Source organism: Trachypithecus francoisi, unplaced genomic scaffold, assembly GCF_009764315.1.
Source record: "Trachypithecus francoisi isolate TF-2019V2 unplaced genomic scaffold, Tfra_2.0 Lachesis_group18, whole genome shotgun sequence".
In the NCBI taxonomy this organism is placed as follows: Eukaryota; Metazoa; Chordata; class Mammalia; order Primates; family Cercopithecidae; genus Trachypithecus; species Trachypithecus francoisi.
This window is the reverse complement of record NW_022681463.1, coordinates 2,931,577-2,951,974: the sequence shown is the minus strand read 5'-3', so window position 1 is coordinate 2,951,974 and position 20,398 is coordinate 2,931,577. Positions and strand designations below refer to the sequence as shown.

Below are 20,398 nucleotides of genomic sequence, written 5' to 3'. Positions count from 1 at the left end.
CTTTTGAAAAGTGTCTGTTCATGTCCTTTGCCCACTTTTTAATGGAGTTGTTTGGGTTTTGCTTGTACTTTAAGTCCCTTGTAGATTCTAGATATTAGATGTTTATCAGATGTATAGTTTGCAAATATGTTCTCCCATTCCATAGGCTGTCTGTTTACTCTGTTGGTAGCTTCTCTTCACTGTGCAGAAGCTCTTTAGTTTAATTTGGTCCCATTTGTTTATTTTGCTTTTGTGCAGTTGCTTTTGGCTTTTTTGTTATGAAATCCTTGCCAGTTTCTATGTCCAAAATGGTATGCCCTAGAGTTATCTTCAGGGTTTTTATAGTTTTAGGTTTTACATTTAGGTCTTTAATCCATCTTGAGTTGATTTTTGTATACGGTGTAAAGAAGGGGTCTAACTTCGATCTTCTGCATATGGTTAGCCAGTTCTCCCAACACCATATATTAAAGAGGAATTCCTTTCCTCCTTGTTTTTGTTGACTTTTTCAAAGATCAGATGGTTGTAGGTGTGTGGTTTTCTCTCTGGGCCCTCTATTCTGTTTCATTGGTCTATGTGTCTGTTTTTGTGCCAGTTCCACGCTGTTTTGGTTACTGTAACCTTGTAGTATAGTTCAAAGTCAGGTAATGTGGTTCCTCCAGCTTGGTTCTTTTTGCTTAGGATTGCCTTGGCTGTTTTGGCTCTTTTTTGGTTCCAATAAGAATTTTAGGATAGATTTTCTAGTTCTGTGAAGAATGTCATTGGTAGTTTGATGGGAATAGCATTGAATCTGTACTTTGAGCAGTCTGGCCACTTCCATGATATTGATTCTTACTATCCAAGAGCATGGGATGTTTTTGCATTTGTCTGTGTCCTCTCTGATTTCTTGGAGCAGTGTTTTGTAGTTCTTCTTGTAGGGATCTTTCACCTCCCTGGAGCTAGAGTCTTCTGAGGTATTTTATTCTTTTTGTGGCAGTTGTGAACGGGATTATGCCCCTGATTTGGTTCCTGGCTTGGATGCTGTTAGGAAACACTTGCTTTAACACTTTGCAGTGCAACTATCTGAAGTGACATTTAAGTTTAGTTAATTTTGATAGTCGGCTTTAATGACTATGACATCTGAAAAATGATTCCTCAAAATGATTCCTCACAAGGATACATTCATCACAATGGAGAAGCACATCATTGCTATACTTCTAAACAGTGTTGTGTATTATTCAATTCCAGTGACCAACCCCGCCCAGGTTTTTCTTAAAATTTGGGTAGTACGTTTCTATACTCCATGATGACAATCAGCTGTTCCTCCAGGCTAATTAGGATGTACTGAATTTTGATAATTTTAACAAATAGGGCCAATCAACTGAATCCTTTTCTTGGTATATTTTTAAACAAGTTTGAAAACTACTTTTTCAAGTTTCTTAAGGATTTAAATCAAACTTAAAAAAAAAAAGTGAAACATCACTTTTAGCCACAAAACCACATAATAAAACATTTTTGAACATTCATTTCCAAAATGTTTTCTCCACAGATGTATTTCTTTTGAAAGGTATAGCTGCTTCGTTCATTGTGAAAATATTACTAGCGAGGTTCTAACTTGAAGGGGTTGAGCATTTTAATATTTTTGAAAATATTTGATCAGTAGCATACTATGGATAGCCATTTATCATCACGGAATACTGGCAAATTTGGAGCATTTATTCCTTTGTAAAATGAAATGTGTAACTGTTGAATGGCTCAGCATCTCTTTACAGTGCCCTGGCCATGAGTCGGCCTTCAAAACTCTGTGCTTCACAGAGGAGTGTCAGGACGCCATGCCCCCACCATCTCCTCCCGAGATCCTCTGAGGATCCTGCCAGCTGAAAGAAGACGCTAATAGTCCATTCCCACTCAGGGTGCAGATGGCACAGGAAATGTGGCTCCCTCCTTAAAGTGAGAAAAACTTAGATAATCTAAAAATTGTCATCTTTTAAAAGCCCATCAGAGAGCTGGAACTGGACAGAAGCCCAGTGAACTGAATCCACGAATCAGCAGCCTCCCCAAGATAGAAGTGCCCACGGCTGCCGTCAGCCACGGACTAGCCGTGGGGGAGGCAGAAGCTTCCAGGGACACAAATAAGAAGAAAAAAGATAAGCTTCTGACAAATGTGTAAAGGCTGAATGTGGGGTGGCATGAGCATCCGAGTGCTCCCACCCCCACCTCCAGGGATTTTTCATGGTCCTTCTCCAGGTGCCCTTAAGAAGGACGAGGTACATGGTGAAGGCTGAGATGCCCCCCAAGACATGGGGACGAAGGGCCTACTGAGGAGCAAGGGTGCAGCAGAATGGGGAGAAGCCCTTGAGAAGCCCCATGCCTTCTTCTGAGGCCTGCAGAGTCAGGGAAGCAGAGGGCCCCACCCCTCGGGCGCAAGCTCATGAAGCCTGCTGCAGTCTAAGGGCAGGGACCAAGGCTGAGTGAAGCCCCAGAAGCACCCCAGGGCTTGCACTGAGTACAAAGTAGAGGGTGTTTACCACAGGGAGAGGCAGGGGCTGGAGGATTCCCCCAGGTGCAGATGCCAGGAGCCAGAAGACATCCAAAGAAAGGCAGTGGAGATAAGATGGAACCCACAGGCACCTGAGCCCAAGAAAAGGAGAGTTCCGATTTGGCATTCAAATCACATGAAGTCTGTGGTGAACAGAATCTTAACTAAATTAACAGTAAAGCCAAAACCCAGCTCAGCTACAGAATGGACTGACCAAATCCACTGCAGTACAGACTGGCAAGAAGAGGCCGCAGCCTAGGTGTGGGCGGCATATGCATGCCAACAAACAGGCTTCCAGCAGTCCACAAAACATGACAGGACACATCAGAAAGCAGGAAAATACCACCTACCATCAACAGAGGAAACAGCCAACAGAACCAAACCTAGAAATCACTCAGATACTGGAATTTCAGACAAAAACTTTAAAACAACTATGATAAATATGTTACAAAATCAAGAGGGGAAAAGGCGACACCAGACACATGGAAATGCTAGAAGTGAAAACGTTGTATCAGGTCAGAGCTCTCTTTATGGGCACCTCTGTAGACTGTGGATAGCACGGGAAAGACTCAGTGACCTTGAAGACATGAATAGAAATTACCCAAGCTGATCAAAAGGGACAAATAGAGACAGGGAGAAAGAAAAAAAAAAAGCATCTGAGGCCTGTAGGTGAAGAGTAACAGCCAGTGTGCGTGGTACCGGAGTTCCAGAAGGAGAGGAGAAAGAGAATGGGGCATGGAACTATCTGAAAAAATAATGGGCAAGGACATTGCAAAAATAAGAGAACCACAAGTCCAAGAAGCTTGGCAAACTCCAAGTAGGAAACTACAAAGAGACCACTCCAGAGCACGTCGTGGTCAGATTGCCGAAGGCCACCCAGAAAGCGCAGGTCTTGAAAACAGCCAGAGGCAAAAAGGCATGGCACACACAGCAATACAAGATGAGAACACCACCAGCTTCCCATCGGAAACAAAGGAGGCCAGAAGATGAGAAAACATCATCTTTAATGTGACGAAAGCATCAACCTAGATTTCCATATCTAGCAAAAATATTCTTTAGAACAAAGACATCCTCAGATAGGTGAAGGCTGAATGACTTTATCTCCAGAATAGCATTATCCAAAATGCTAAGAGAAGTCCTTTAGTCTGGTGAGAAATTATACCTGATAGACATGATAAACACTAACAAAAGTATCATGTTAAATTCAAAACACCTTAAAAATATTTATATGTATATATATATGTTCTCTACTTCTCTGTATTTATATTTTCTCCCAAACATATGTATGTGTTGAATAGGCTATTGATTGTTTAAAGTAAAAATAATTAAAAAGTAATTTGCGTTTACAACGTCTGTAGAAGTAAAACAAAGACAAAATGTACAAAGGGGAAAGGGTGGTGGTTGGAATGATGCTACTGAAAAATTTTTTACACTGTTTATGAAGTAGTAGATTTTTTTTAAGATGGAGGTTGACAAAGATGCACATTTTAATATCTGGAGCAACCACAAAAAAAAAGGACAATACAAAAACACTAAATCAATGGAGGAAATAAAATTCAATACCAACCAAAATTAGAGAATTTACCTTGGCAGGGGAAAAGGCACAGATAAAGAAAGGGCAGGCGAGATGACTTATATGTAGAAAATACAGGGAAATACGGTAGAATCAAACCCAAATATATTGATATTGTATGTAAATACACAATATACAAGTGTAAAGGTAGATATTATAAAACTAATAAAAATAAAAGAAAGACCAACTATATATTATTTATAGAAAACACAGTTTAATCCTAAGGACATAAAGAAGTTAAAAGTAAAATGTTGGAAAAAGATATACCCTATACACACTATCTGAAAGAAAGCTGCCATAGCTTTATTAATACTAAAGCAGACCTTAAATCCAACAGCTTAAGAGAAAGGGAGGGACAGCTTATAATGATCAACGGATGAATTCATCAAGAAGACATCATAATCTTAAATGTGTGTATCTAATAACAAAGCTAACACTTGAAGCAAAAACTGTCTGAAGATGGACTTAGAGCGGGACCCAGTCTTGCGTGCCGTTCTCCACTACCAGGACTCTTTGGAGAAATGGTGGATCCCAGGGCAGGGGCAAGGAAAGCACCAGAGAAACCTGGAATACTGTGTTTCGTCAGAAGTAAGGCAGGACTCAAGCAGCAACAGCATCATGGGGAGAGGGCATGGAAGCCAGCTGGAGGGGCTCCTGCAGGCCATATATGGGAGAATTTTAGCATGAAAAAAAACAAGTGAAGGTAACAGATTATATCTCATTGAATAAAATGGAAAACCATGAATCTACGCTGATAAAAATAAATACATAGGCCGGGCGCAGTGGCTCATGCCTGTAATCCCAACACTTTGAGAGGCCAAGGTGGGTGGATCACTTGAGCCCAGAAGTTTGAGACCAGCCTGGCCAACAAGGTGAAACCTCATCTCTACTAAAAACACAAGAATTAGCTTGGCATGATGGCGTATGCCAGCTACTTGGGAGGCTGAGGCAGGAGAACTGCTTGAACCTGGGAGGCAGAGGTTGCTGTGAGCTGAGATCATGCCACTGTACTCCAGCCTGGGCAACAGAGCAAGACTCTGTCTCCATAAATAAATAAATCATCTGAAGGGTTGATGAGGAATGGAATATTTACATATTCTCATAATCCACCCCCCAAACGTTGTTAGTTCCAAAGAGGGAACGACTGAGCTCACAGTGGACAAGTCTGGCAGGCGCCTCACTGGGTACTTGTAGCTGAGCTCAGGCACCACCCAACAGCAGGGCACAGGAAGGAGACCACATGACTTCGGCAGTTTTGCTGCCACAGGTGCATAGTTTGAATGTCATGGTGAGGAGACACTGGACAAATCCAAACTGAGGGAAAAGTTACAACATAACTGTCTATCTTCTTCAAAAGTTTCAGGGCCAGAAAAGCCAAGGCAAGACTGCTAACACCTCCAGGCTGAATAAGAACTAGGTGCCGGCTGTCTCGTGGGCATGTGATCTGGACTGAGCCACTCGCCATCTAAACGAGGCCTTGCTGGGGACAGTGGGTGGAAGCGGAGTGAGGTCTGGCTGTCAGGGAAGCAGTCGATCCATGTTCAACTCTGGGTTCTGCTGGCTGTGTCGTGGTTACATAGGAGAACATGGTTGGTCGTAGAAAAAACAAACTCAAAAACATGGGGGTGACAGGGTGACAGGTCTGCAACTTATCATTAAATCCTTCAAGAGAAAGTTATTTTACTATACTTGCCACTTTTCTGTAAGTTTGAGATTGTTTCAAAGTGAGAAAGCTTTTAAAAATTAAATTGGCAAGCCATAAATAGGGAGGAAGTATTTGCAATTCATACCTGACAGAAGGCTTGCAGGCAGAATCTACGACCATCACCTACGATCCAACGAAAAGGAAAAACAGCCCAATAACAGTGGACGACATGCTTGAGAGGCATTTCACAAAGGAGATGAGCAAATGGCCAGCAAGCCCAGGAAAGGTGTTCAGGGCCGCAGCCACCAGGTGGGCGTGCGGGGCGCAAGACACCGCCTCACGTCCCTGAAACGGCCAGAATGAAAAAGGCTGATGACTCCAAATGCTGGTAAGGATGTGCAGCCGCCAGAACCCACAAGCTGCTGGTGAGAATGCAGAAAGGTGTGAGTTCTTTCCACACGCACTTGCCAGTTGCTTATAAAGTTAAACATACACTTAGTGCATAATCCAGAAATTCCACTTCAAGCATTTATCCAAGAGCTGTTCAAACGTGTGCTACACACAACTTGCACACAAATGTTCATGGCATCTTTACTAATAACATATTAAAAAATAGCCAGAGGCTGGAAACAGCCTGGGTGTCCAGCGAGGGGAGCGGATCAGCTATAGTACCTTCACAGGTGGGATGCGCTTTACCCGCCGGTAAGAACCCGTGAGCCGGAGACAGGCGGCACCAGGAGGACTCTGAAGAGCAGAGCGCCAGGTGCAGAGGGCACATGTGGCAGGTGGGAAGTTCAGGGACAGGCAGAGCTCACCTGTGCCGCTAGACACCAGCTCCACGGTGGCTCGGGCCAGGGGACAAAACGAGATTTGTGGGGCGAGGGGAAGTGGGTGGCACGGGAGCCAGCATCTGTCAGAGCAGCCAAACCACGCATTTCTCATACCTCAGTTTTCACAAGCGTCAATGTCAAAGCAGGCTGGCACACAGGCATGCACACAGGCAGACAGTGCCCCATCCATGTACACACACATGTGAATATGCATACACACACCAAAGGAAGCCTGGTGAGTCGGCACAGAGAAAGGGCTACACTGAAGTGTGCACAAAGCAGGGTAGAGCGAGGCCCTGCTAACTCGGAGACCAGGGGACCCCACCCTCCCTCAGGAGCCCTCCCAGCATGTGTGCCTCCTGTCCCTCTGACACATGGGCTGCACCAGAGATCACCGGGCTGAAGACAGGCAGCCCTGAGTCTCCCAGTCCGCAAGCTCTGGACTGTACCTCGCGGGTGCTGAGGTGCCAGAAGCCTCCTGGCCCTGCTAAAGCATGTGGCTTTGACATTAGGGACTGTCTCTTAGGGGCCACATCAGGACCTGAAGTGAAAGGGCTCCGAGGACAACCTTGTGCCACTGTTCAGAGCTGCTTCCTTCCACCCGGGTGTCCAACTCAACTCAGCCCCTAGACACCCAGGTATGGGGTGCAGACGTCACCCCAGAAGCACTGGACACCCCTGCTTGGTCCCAGAAGCGGCGCCTCCTGCCAGCTTCTCCATGCACAGCCCCACGTGGAGGTGGGGGATCCTCTCCCCAGGACTCCAGCCGCAGGGTGCATGGGAAGCGCTTTTCCTCTCCAGCCTGCGGGTGAGGCGGCCCACACCCGAAGGGCGCAGAAGCTGAAACAGGCGCCCGCTTGGCCAGGAGGCCCCCAGGGCGCCCGGGCCTCCTCCCCCAGGACACCAGCCCAGTGCCACCCACACGCCGCGGGTAGATGGGACGTGGATGAGACGCCGGACACGCGGTCCCCACCCCATCCCAGGCTCCACGGGGTCTCTCGGTGTGAGGGGAGCCGGCCCGCGGTGCCAGGGGAAGGCGGCCTGAGGCTGTCGGAAACAATGATCTCAGCTCCAGGCAAGCTGCTGTGCGACATCCCCTCGCTGCATTCTTATTAACACCTTAAGCCCAGCGTAAAGGCAGAGAAATAAAAATTCATTACTCTTCTTTATGAGACACCTGGCAACACGTCCACAGAACAATATCCATAATCACTTAGCCAAATTTCCATCCCATTTTACTCAATTTTCCAGAGAGCAGAGGTATATTTTTGGAGAGCAGAGATCTTTGTGCAATTTTCATTTCCCTTCCTCTTCCTTCCCCTTCCCGGCACATCCTCCCCGAGGAGCCCCAGGCGGGGACTGGGTTCGTGCCAACCTCACTTCCGGAACAGGGTTCATGCTTAGGCAACCCGACCCCTCTCGGGCGCTGGCTGGGGAGAGGCCGAGGCCTCCAGCAGAGGAGGAAGGGGCGCTGGAAGCTGCCAGGCCCTACGTGGACCACCTCGGTGGGGTCCGGAAAGCTCCCTGCGGAACACCAGGTCGGCAAGAGGAGCTGGACTGTAGCACCCCAGGCAGGTCACAGCCCCACCTGGATGGCCTCTCTGGCTGTACTGGGAGAGGAGCTTCGGTACCTGGTGCCCTACACTGCATCTGAAGGAGGGTGACTCAGGTCCACTTCACTCCCTGAACCTTGGTCTCCCCAGATGAAAAAAGAACGGTATCTTAAAAATGCTCTAGGGTGGCTGTCAGAGGGAGAGGTAAGGTAGGAAGTGCCTGGTGCATACTAGGTGTTGATAATGATTTTGGAAATTGTCCCCTACGGCAGAGAGGCCACAATAACCAAAAGCACCTCAGAGGTAATGACACCTCTGTATTCTTGGGAAACCCCTACAGGCACGAGATCTCCATTCCAGGTGAGGCTGCTGACCCTTCAGGACCCCCAGACAGGTGACACTGTGGGTGCCTTCAGGATGTGCAGGTTTTGGCCGTTGATTCAAGAGATGCTCCGATCCCACACCAGCGTCTGTGCCAGACTCCACAGAGAGCAGGGGACGTGGCTAGGGGCGAGGGTCTGAGGATGCCAGGCTCCTCGCCAATCTCCAATTCCATGCACCTGGTGACTTGTGAACAGGCTCTCCAAGGCTTCAAACGTGTCCTTAAAGATCCCGAAACTGACTGTGCTACACGGGACATTTAGGGAAGAGCTTGTGGTGTTTTTCAACACTGGGGAGGTGAAAGGCTGAACACGCCGTGATGAGAGCACGTGGCTGCTTCTTCAGCGCAGCTCGAGGGACACCACGTGGCCCGAGGCACACCCGTCACTCTCAGGCGTGGTGGCTCAGGGGTCCCGCCAGTGACGCTCCCCCAACACCCGCACTAAAGCCCTCTAAAGAGGCTGCTTTCACTGCTGGCTTTTCTGAACCTATACATTAGTTCTCTAATTTTTATTTGGCTTACAAAAGCAATTCGTCATAAACAGTAACATTTTTAAAGCACAAAGAAGAAAACAAAAATCCTGATTAATTCTATAATCAGAGAGAACTCCTGCTATTTCGGGGCATATTTTCTAGTCTTTCTATCTTGATTGGTCAATTCAAAGGTAAATATACTTACATATAATAAAATTCATGTATTTTATGTAACTTTACATATACAAAGTATACTTTTCAGAGTCCCCCTTTACTGAGATATGGAGCACACTTCCTGTATGAGGTCTGCTTATTTAGCCATTTTATATTGCCATTTTATATATGGCATTTTGTATAGCCATTTTATATGTAGCCATTTTATATTATATTTTATATTACACTGCATATCACTATAGAGAAGGTCCCTGAGGTCGGATTTTTGACCTCACCACAATGCAAAGGGATGAGCAGGCAGCAGGAGCTGTCCTCTCACAATGTTGGGCAGCCCCCAGGCAGCCACGCATTTTTTCTGTAGTGATGAAGTCTCACTGTGTTGCCCAGGCTGGTCTCAAACTGCTGGACTCAAGCCATCCTCCCCCTTCGGCCTCCCAAAGTGCTGAGATTACAGGCGTGAGCCACCGTGCCCGGTTGGGCCACATGTTTACTGGACGAAGCCCCATGGTAAGTCGAGGAGCAACTGTATTCTTCCACAGCTTTGGTTTTTACGAATCCCCTTAGATTTCTATATGGTGGTACAGGTGTTTATTAAGCAAACCTCAGCTGCTGGACATGGGACATTCCTGGCTTGACCCCTGAGGATCATGAACTTTCAGTCTACGTGATCCAGGTGTTAGATGGACACACAAGCTGCACAGCTGGGAGGCAAGTGACCCGTGAGGACGCAGGGGCCGGTCCCTCCAGGCTGGGTCCCACATGCACCACCCAGAACATGGGTCAGGTGACTCAAGGTAAAGCTGAAGCATCTCTCCAGTGCCTCCTGCAAGGACAGACCTGGCCACTCCTCAGGTCTCTGTGCACCAGCTAAGAAAGGCTTCTCCATAGCACTGTGTCCCCCAACTCTAACCTTCCCCACCAGGGCAAGGTTCCCTTTGAACCACGGGTTACAGCTGCTGCCAGGGAACCCATACGTCTTGTGCCCAGGAGCCACCACCCTGGCAGGAGCACAGGAAAAGGCAGGGTGGCAGACATGCTGGGGCAGGAAGCAGCACACGTGGGACCCAGACAATCCCAGCTGGTGCCTCCTGGAACTTCCTTGTCTAATTTTCGTGCCGCAAGCCTGGCCTGAAAGGGGTGAATTACCAAAGATTCAGACCCTCGCACCCTAAGAGTTTCAGTTCAGGTTACATCACAAGGTAAGCCACCAACACCAGTCAAAAGATCCCTGAGGATGAGGAGAATTTAACATGAACAGAACGGGAGGGGAAGACCAATTCCAGCCCCATACACAGTGGCCAGAACTGCCACCCATTCCATACACCCTCTTTAGAGTCTCCCCTCGGGAAGAGAAGCCCCAGGAACACAAAAGAGTTGCTCTCCAGATGTCTGGAGAAACAGGTCTATGTGGCCATGAAAATGGCTGAGACGTTCATCTGTGGGAATGTGATCTGAGGCCACAGCGGTTATGCCCAGGAACATGCAGAGGCCTCCCAGCCTCCATGCAGAGAGAGGTCATGCCGTCCACAGGCTGCCCCCAGCCCATGCCCATCCTGGAAGACATGAGACTCCTCTGACAGACAACTTTAGCTCAAGGATCCCCACTGGCTTTGCCAAACACCTCAGAACTGCACTGTAGTCTCAGATCCTTGTGCCAATCTTCCTCCTCCTCTCCTTCTTCATGAGGATATGAGCTCAGTCTTGGTCTGCTGGGTTTCCTAACCCCCATCGAATCCCTCCCCATTTCCCCTGCAGGTGTGTTCCCTAATAAATCTAATTCCATCTTGCTGCCTACTTCTTGGGAGAGCCAGACTAGGTACATAGAAAATCCAATGAACAAAACAGATAAGCTCCTAGAATTAATAGATAATGGTAAAGATAATTTAGCAAGACTTTTGGATATAAAATAACATATAAAAAATTAATTGGCGAAGCATGGTGGATTATGCCTGTAATCCAAGCACTTTGGGAGGCTGATATGGGCAGATTGCTTGAGCTCAGGAGTTTGAGACCAGCCTGGGCAACATGGTGAAACCCCATCTCTACAAAAAATACAAAAAATTAGCTGGGCATGGTGACATGCCTGTGGTCCCAGCTACTGGGAGGCTGAGGTGGGAGGATCGCCTGAGCCTGGGAGGCAGAGGTTGCAGGGAGCCAAGATCATACCACAGCACTCCAGCTTGGGTGACAGAGTGAGACACCATATCAAAAAAATACAAGATAAAATATAATTGTATTTCTGTGCATCAGCAACAAGTAGAAAATTATACCTTAAAGATACCATTTACAATGGTGTTAAGAAAATAAAGTCCCTAAGAATAAATTTAACAAAAGCTGTGCAAACCCACATGTAGAAATTTATAGAATCTTGAAAGACCTAGGCAAACATGGAGAGATATAGTATGTTCATAGATCAGCAGAATAAGTATTATAATGTCATCTTTCTCCAATTCAATTTATATTAGTCTTTTCTTGCACTGCTATATAAAGAAATATCCGAGACTGGGTAATTTATAAAGAAAAGAGGTTTGATTGGCTCATGGTTCCCTAGGCTGTACAGGAAGCGTGGCGGCATCTGCTTCTGGGGAGGCCTCAGGGAGGTTTTACTCATTGTGGAAGGCAAAGCAGGAGCAGGCGTCTTACATGGCAGGAGCAGGAGCAAGAGAGGCGGGAGGTGCCACACACTTTTAAACAACCGTATCTTGTGAGAACTCACTCACTACCAGGAGAAGGGTAGGAGAATAGTACCAAGGGGATGGTGCTAATCCATTCATGAAGGATCCATCCCCATGATCCAGTCACCTCCCACCAGGCCTCACCTCCAACATTGAGCATTACAACTGAACATGAGATCTGGGTGAGGACACAGATCCAAACCATATTAGATGCCTTACAATCCTAACCAAAATACCAATTTTATTGGCGGTGGGGCAGGCAGAACTAGATTCTAAAATGTATATGAAAAAGAAAAGGTCAGATATAGCCATTCTTGAAGAATAACCACTATAGAAATTAAGACAGTCTTGTAGTGGTGTGGCGCAAGACAATTGGATCAATGGAACAAAACACACATATGCAGATTCATGTTTTATGACAGAAACAGTACTTTAGATCCAGCTTTTCAATTACTGGTGCTTGGCAACTGAATACACTTATGAAAAATGAATGCAAATAGGTTCCTGCCTCATACCATATGTTAAAATGAATCCCATGTACATAAAAAACAAAATTTAAAGATAAAACTATAGGTTGAGCATCTCAAATAGGAAAATCCAAAATCTGAAACTTTTTGAGCACCAACATGATGCTCAAATGAACTGTACACTGAAGCATTTCAGATTTCAGATCTTTGAATTAGGGATGCTGAACAGGTAAACATAATGCTAATATTCCAAAATCTGAAAAAAAAATCCAAAATCTGAAACATTTCTGGTCCCAAGCATATTGGATAAGAATACTCAACCTGCACTAACTTTTTAGAATAAAATATAGAAGGCGATCTTCCATGATTTCAGTGATGGCAGATATATACGTAGGGCATCAAACTACCTGACTTGAAGCTGTACTACAAGGTTACAGTAACCAAAACAGCAGGGTACTGGGTTGAAAACTAAAACAAAAACATAGACCAACAGAACAGGATAAAGAACCCAGAAATAAGGCTGCAGATCTACAACCATCTGATCTTTGACAAGGTCGACCATAACACGCAATGGACTCCCTATTCAATAAATGCCTGCTGGGATATCTGGATAGCCATATGCAGAAGATTGAAGCCGGACCCCTTCCTTTCACCATATACAAAAATCAAATCAGGGTTAATTGAAGACTTACATGTAAGACCTAAAATTATAAAAACTCTAGAAGAAAATCTAGGAAATAACATTGTGGACATGGGCCATGGCAAAGAATTTGTAACTAAGCTCCCAAAGGCAGTTGCAACAAACATAAAAGTTGACAAATGGGACCTCATTAAACTAAGTTTCTGCACAGCAAAAGAAACCATCAACCGAGTAAACAGAAAATCTACAAAATGTGTTAAAATATCAGCAAACTATGCATCTGACAAAGTTCTAACATCCAGAATCTATATGGAACTTAAACAACTCAACAAGTTAAAAACAAACAACCACATTAAAAAATGGGCAAAGGATATGAAGACACTTCTCAAAAGAAGACATACATGCAGCCAGTAAACATATATGTTCACCATTAATCATCAGAGAAACACAAATCAAAACCACAATGAGATAATATCTCACACCAGTCATTATGGTTATTATTAAAAAGTCAAAAAACAACAGACGTTGGTGAGGTTTCAGAGAAAAAGGAACACTTACACACTGTTGGTGGGAATGTAAATTAGTTCAGCCACCGTGGACAGCAGTTTGGAGATTTCTCAAAGAACTTAAAACACAACTACCATTCAACCCAGTGATCCCACTACTGGGTATATGCCCAAAGGAAAATAAATCGTTCCACCAAAAAAGCAAAACAAACAAAAACACACCCAACTCATGTGTTTACTGCAGCACGATCATAATAGCAAAGACACGGAATCAACCTGGATGCCCATCGACAGTGGACTGGCTACAGAAAATATGGTATGTGTACACAATGGAATATTACACAGCCAAAAAAACAATAAAATCGTGTCCTTTACAGCAACATGGATGTAGCTGAAGACGATTATCCTAAGCAAATTAACACAGAAACTGAAAACCAAATACCGTATGTTCTCACTTATAAGCAGGAGCTAAACATTGAACATACAGGAACACAAGGATGGAAATAACAGACACAGGGGGCTACTTGAGGTGGGAGGGTAGAAGGTGGGGGTGGACTGATAAACTACCTATCAGCTACTATGCTCACTTACCACGTGGGTGATGGAATCATTTGTATCCAAAACTTCTGCAACACACAATCTACCCATGTAACAAACCTGAACATGCACCCCCTGAACTAAAATAAAAGTCACAAACAAACTAAAAAGTAAAAATACATATTTGCTAACCATAACATTTTTAAAAAACATAAATATAGATAGGTCTATATTGAAAGTTAAAATGTCTGTTCAGGAAAGGACAACACAAAGAAAGTTAAAATCTTGCTAGAAATTGAAAGATATATGGAATATATGTAACTAACAAAAGATCATTATACAAATGCATAAGTAACTCCTACAAATCAATAACAACCCTCCAAAGAGTGGCAAACACTTGCACCAGAAACTCAAAAATGAAAAAATTAAAGTGGTCAGTGAATATAAAAAACATGTCCAACCCTCATTAGTATTTAATAAGTAAAAATTAAAGCCACAATGAGATACCATCATGCAGGAGCCAGATAAGCGAAACTTTCAAAGCCTGGCAATGCCGAATGTTCCAGAATGCTGTGCAATGGTTAACTTTCACGCACTGGTGGTAGGAACGTAACTGGCATTTTGTAAAATAGCTTGGCACTGTGCAGTAAAGCTGATGATATCCTATGACCTAGCAATTCCACTCGTGGGTATTTACCCTAGAAAAACTCCTGTGTATATGCCCAAGAGATACTCACACCACAACATCTGTAACAGGCAAACATTGCCAATCACCCAAATACCCATGAACAGTAGAATGGCTGAAGAAGTTATGGTATGATTAAAAAAACACAGAATAGTACATATCAATGAGTGAATGTCGGTTATAGCTGACGTGATATCAACGTGATACCTTCAAATTACAGGTATCAGTATGACCTCACTTATAAAATATGAACGATGGCACTAACATAAAATCCAAGTGTAGATAAAATGAATCCATTATTGTGAGGAGCGTATGCACAGGTGGTAAAATTACAAGGAAAAGCAAGAGAGTGATTGCCACAAAAGATAAGATGATTTACCTGCACAGAGAGCAGGAAATATAATCAGAAAGAGCCAAGAGGCTTTCAGGTTACTAGAAATGTCCTGTATTTTAAACTAGGAGGTAGTAGTGGCTGCTGGCTTTATGATTAAACTTTAAACTATACATGTGTGGAGAAATTATATAAAGTCCATATAATCAAACGCTGCTTCTTTTAAAAACCCAGTAAATCCGAAACACAATGACCAATTTTCTATCATCATCTAATTCTGTCTTTCCGCAGTGTTCGAAAGAGCCGACGGCATGTTTCTTGCAACGCTGTTCTCTTGGCTCCTGAGACTCTCCAACTCTCCGGCTCAACCTCTAAACATTCAGGTTGGTCCTGAACTTTCTTATCTGTACTTTCTTTCAAGGAAATCCCATACCATCAAGTACCATTTCTATGCTGACAATTCCCACACATGGAGTTCTAGCCCTGACCTCTCTTCTGCTTAGTTAGTGTCTCTTAGGACATTGTGCTGTAAACTCCAGCCACCTCAGCTTCCCAGGACAACCAGCTCCATCTCACCTCAGAGAAATTGCCGTGCTCTGCGTGGGCCCTGCTCCCTGTGCTGCAGACTGTTGTCAGCTTCATCCAGGTGGTAAGTCAGGGCAACTGCAGAACTCACCTTGGTTTCTCCAGTCTCTTAGGTCTCTGTCCTCCGCTGTCAGGTGTACATGAGACCATCTGTTATATTTTGTCTGGTTTCTTTGGGACTTTTGTTTGCATCAGGGCAGGAGGGTAAATCTGGTCACTACTATTCCATTTGAACCAGAAGTTGAAGTCTTCCTTCTCTAATAATTTTAAAAGTACAAATTAACAATGGTACATCACAGATACTTAATATTTGTTGAATTAACTACCTAATTTTATTTTTTTTTTTTGAGATGGAGTCTTGCTCTGTGGCCCAGGCTGGAGTGCAGTGGTGTGATCTCGGCTCACTGCAAGCTCCGCCTCCCGGGTTCCCGCCATTCTCCTGCCTCAGCCTCCTGAGGAGCTGGGACTACAGGCGCCGCCACCTCGCCCGGCTAGTTTTTGTATTTTTAAGTAGAGACGGGGTTTCACCGTGTTAGCCAGGATGGTCTCGATCTCCTGACCTCGTGATCCGCCCGTCTTGGCCTCCCAAAGTGCTGGGATGACAGGCTTGAGCCAGCGCGCCCGGCCAACTACCTAATTTTCAAATGAGTACTAAGAAGGGTCTTGTCTCAGCAATAAAGAAAAACAAATGCAAGATGGTAGATTTAAACCCAACCAAGTGAATAATCACATGAAATGTAAAGTCTAGGAATTCCAGTTAAAAGGTAGAGATTGCCAGATTAGATAAAACACACACACACACCCCCCACTGTATGCTGTCTACAAGATGACCATTTTAAATATAAAATCACAAATAAGACTAAAAGTAAAAGAATGCAAAAACTATACATCAAATTAATACAAATCAAAAGAAAGCTGGAGTGGCTATAAAACAAAGTATATTTTAAAGCAAAGCATATTACCAGGAATAGAAAGTCTCTTTATAATGACAAACAGGACAATTCATCAAGGGAACATAACAATTCTAAATACCTAGGAGCCTAATAATAACAGAGATTCAAAATGCATGAAGTAAAAATGAGAGAAGTGCAAAGAGAAATAGGCAAATTCCTAATTATAGTCAGAGATTTCAACAACACTCTCTCCATAATTGAAAAGTAAAAGCAGACACAAGTCAGTAAGGGTGTAGAAGACCTCAACGGGTAATATGATTAATACCAACCAACTTACACTGATGGACTTCACAAGACACTCCACCACCAAACAGCAGAACAAGATTCTTTTATTCTGCACTCACAGAACATTTACCAAGACAAACCTTCCTCAGGGTCATAAAACAAATCTCAGTAAATGTGAAAGAATTTACACAAAATATGTTCTCTGACCACCATGAGATTACACCATAAGTCAGTAACAGAAAGATATCTGGAAAACCCATAAATATTTGAAAGCCAAATAACAAACCATTCTAAACAACCCACGGATCAAAGAAGAGAAGAGAAATTAGCAAGTATTCTGAAATGAATACAAATGAAAGCACAGCATGTTAAAATTCGTGAGTCAGACACGGTGTCTCATACCTGTAATCCTAACACTTTGGGAGGCCAAGGCGGGTGGATCACCTGAGGTCAGGAGTTCGAGACCAGCCTGGCCAACATGGCAAAACCCCATCTCTACTAAAAATACAAAAATTAGCTGGGCATGGTGGTGGGTGCCTGTAATCCCACCTATTCAGGAGGCTAAGGCAGGAGAATTGCTTGAACCCAGTAAGTGGAGGTGGTAGTGAGCTGAGATCACGCCACATCACTCCAGCCTGGGCGAAAGAATGAGACTCCGTCTCAAAAAAAAAAAAAAAAAAGAAAAGAAAAAAACTAATTGTGGAATGCAGCAGAAGGATTTCAGTCACCTTACCCTCCATCTCAAGAAAAAGAAAAAAACCCGGAGCTGGCACAAGAAAGGAGATAATAAAGATGAGAGCAGAAATCCGTAAGATATAAAGCAGAAAACAATATGACAAGAGCCGCTGCTTTGAGATGAGGAAAAGTGATTAATCTCTCTCCAGGCCAATCAAGGAGAAAAGTCACAATTTACTAATATCAGAAATGAGATTACAGTAACGCCATTACAGTTTCTACAGATATTAAATGAATAAGAAAATACCACGAACAACACTCTGCCCATTGATTTGACAATTTAGATGAAATGGGCCAATTCCCTGAAAGATACAAGCTACCGTAACTCAAGAACAATTCAGAACCATCTGAACAACAAAATAAAGGATTGGACTATAATGCAAAATAGACAATAAATCTTCATATGTCCACACTGAGATAACAAATGCTTGAATAAATACGTGGGGGAAAGACACCGTCTCCCATGCAGAACTTCAAATAATGTATGCAGATATTCTAATGTATGCAGATATTCTAATGTACGCAGATATTCTACTCTCAAGAAGCTCTCAGCCCTTCCAGTTCGGGCTGCACAGTGGCCCCTCCTAAAGACAGAAATAGAAAAAGGAGGAGAAAAGCAGCGAGTCTGCAGTGGAGAAAACATGACCTTATCCAGGCAGGGATTAAAGTCAACACCAACAGTGAGAAGTCATGCCTGACAACATGTGATGAGAATGGCACTTTGCCCTGGTCCTCCTCCCAAAAACCTATACTCTCCAATCTAATCATGAGAGAAATATCAGACAAAACCCGACTGAGGGATAGTCTATAGAATACCGACCACTAATCCTCAAAATTGCTGGCGTCATCAAAACTGAAAATCCGAGAAATGTCAAAGCTTAAAGGGGCCTAAGGAGATAAAACAACCAAACATCATGATAACGGGACATCATGATAAAACAACCATGATGTCCCGGATGGAATCTGGGAAGGGAGAAAGGTCATGTTGAAAAATCACCATCTGGCCGGGCACGGTGGCTCACGCCTGTAGTCCCAACGCTTTAGGTGGCCAAGGCGGGCAGATCACCTGAGGTCAAGGGTTTGAGACCAGCCTAGTCAACATGGTGAAACCCTGTCTACTAAAAATACAAAAATTAGCCAGGCATGGTGCACACCAGTAATCCCAGCTACTCGGGAGGCTGAGACAGAAGAATTGCTTGAACCTGGGAGGCGGAGGTTGCAGTGAGCTGAGATCGCGCCACTGCATTCCAGCCTGGATGACAAAGCAAAGCGAAAGAAAGGAAGAAAGGAAAGGCGGAAGGGAGGGAGGGAGGGAGAGAGGGAAGGAGGGAGCGGAAAGCACAACCTGATAGAAATATAACATGAGCAATATAAGTAGTTTAAATTTTCTAGCAGTTATATTAAAAAAAGTAAAAATAGGTAAAACTAATCTTAATAATGTATTTTATTTTACCAAATATATACAAAATAGTATTTCAACATGTAATCAGTATGAAAAAATATTGAAATAGTTTACATTTTGTCCATATTAAATATCTGAAATTTAGGATGCATTTTACACTTACCCCGTATCCCAGTTGAGACTAGCCACATTTCAAGTGCCTGGCAACCACCTGTGATGAACAGGGCAGAGCTAAATAAATAGCCTTGATCTAAAGCCAGCAACTGAAATTACGATCATCACAGTGAGGACTCTGCATTAACTGTAGGCTAATACATAGACATTGCTTTCTCTGAAGAGTTCCATTTCATGGTTAAGGTTAAAATGACAGCAAAGGCTGGGTGCAGTGGCTTACGCCTGTAATCCTGGCAATTTGGGAGACCAAGGCGGGCGGATCACCTGAGGTCAGGAGTTCAAGACCAGCCTGGCCAACATAGTGAAACCCTGCCTCTACTAAAAATACAAAAATTAGCCAGGCATGGTGATGGGAGCCTGTAGTCCCAGCTACTCAGGAGCTTGAGACACGAGAATCTCTTGAACCCAGGAAGTGGAGGTTGCAATGAGCTAAGATCAGGCCACTGCACTCCAGCCTGGACAGAGTGAGACTCCACCTAAAAAAAAAAAAAAAAAAAGACAGCAAAAAAGCAGCAGCAGCAGCTTCCCTGTGCATATCAAAGTTTGTCTGTATTTTAATCCTATAAACTTTAATCCTATAAACCCCTGGGAGACTCTGTCCACACCATGGACTTAGATGAAAATCCCTATACTGATGAGGATATAACCTAGTAAATGCTCAATTTAAAAAAAAGATGAGCCATAGATTGGAAGAAAACATTTGCAAGTCACCTATCTAATAAAACACTTTATCCAGACATATTTTTAAAACTCTCAAAACTCATTAACAATAAAAGTGGAAAAATATTTTGACAGATAAGGTTTCACAGCAAATAAGCACATGAAATGATGATGCTCAATAACATCACATTAGGAATACTGATGCCATTTACAAACCAGATCAATTAAAGCCACAATGAAATGCCACTACACACCTGTAAGATGCCTAAAATGAAGAGTGCTGACCACGCTAAGAATGGACAAGGACTGGAGCCTCTGGAATCTCACACACTTATGCTGAGAATGTCAAATGGTTTGACCATTTTGGCAGTCTCTTAAAAAATGAAATGTAAACCTTTCACATGATCTAGCCATTCCTCTCCTAAGAATTTACTCAAGAAAAATGGAAGCATTTATCCATATAACTTGTGCACCAATGTTCACAGCAGCTTTGTTTATAATGTACTTTGGGAACAACCCAAAGAGGCCCACATAGGAGAACGGATGAGCCCACGGTGATGCAGCCACAGCAGGGGCTACTCAGAAAGAAAGCAGAGCTAACTTCTGATGCAGGAACAACATGAAATGCCCCTGGACATAATTAGGGTTACTGAAAACACCCAACACAGACAAACCAAATGTAACAGAATTCTACAAAAT

General features: G+C 43.9%; 1 long non-coding RNA gene across 3 annotated transcripts in view; it reads right to left on the bottom strand.

Moving 5' to 3' along the window:
• The window catches only part of LOC117063493, a 78,535-nt gene extending 59,207 nt beyond the window's left edge, over positions 1–19,328 (bottom strand). For 2 of the 3 annotated variants that reach the window (XR_004428954.1, XR_004428953.1), the window contains exons 1-2: positions 19,029–19,328; positions 15,642–15,807 (exon numbers count right to left, since the gene is read on the bottom strand). This is a non-coding gene — a long non-coding RNA (uncharacterized LOC117063493). Of the gene's footprint in view, positions 1–15,541; positions 15,808–19,028 lie in introns of all 3 variants that reach the window. The other variant, XR_004428952.1, reaches the window with a different exon arrangement.
• Between the last annotated feature and the right edge of the window lie 1,070 nt (positions 19,329–20,398).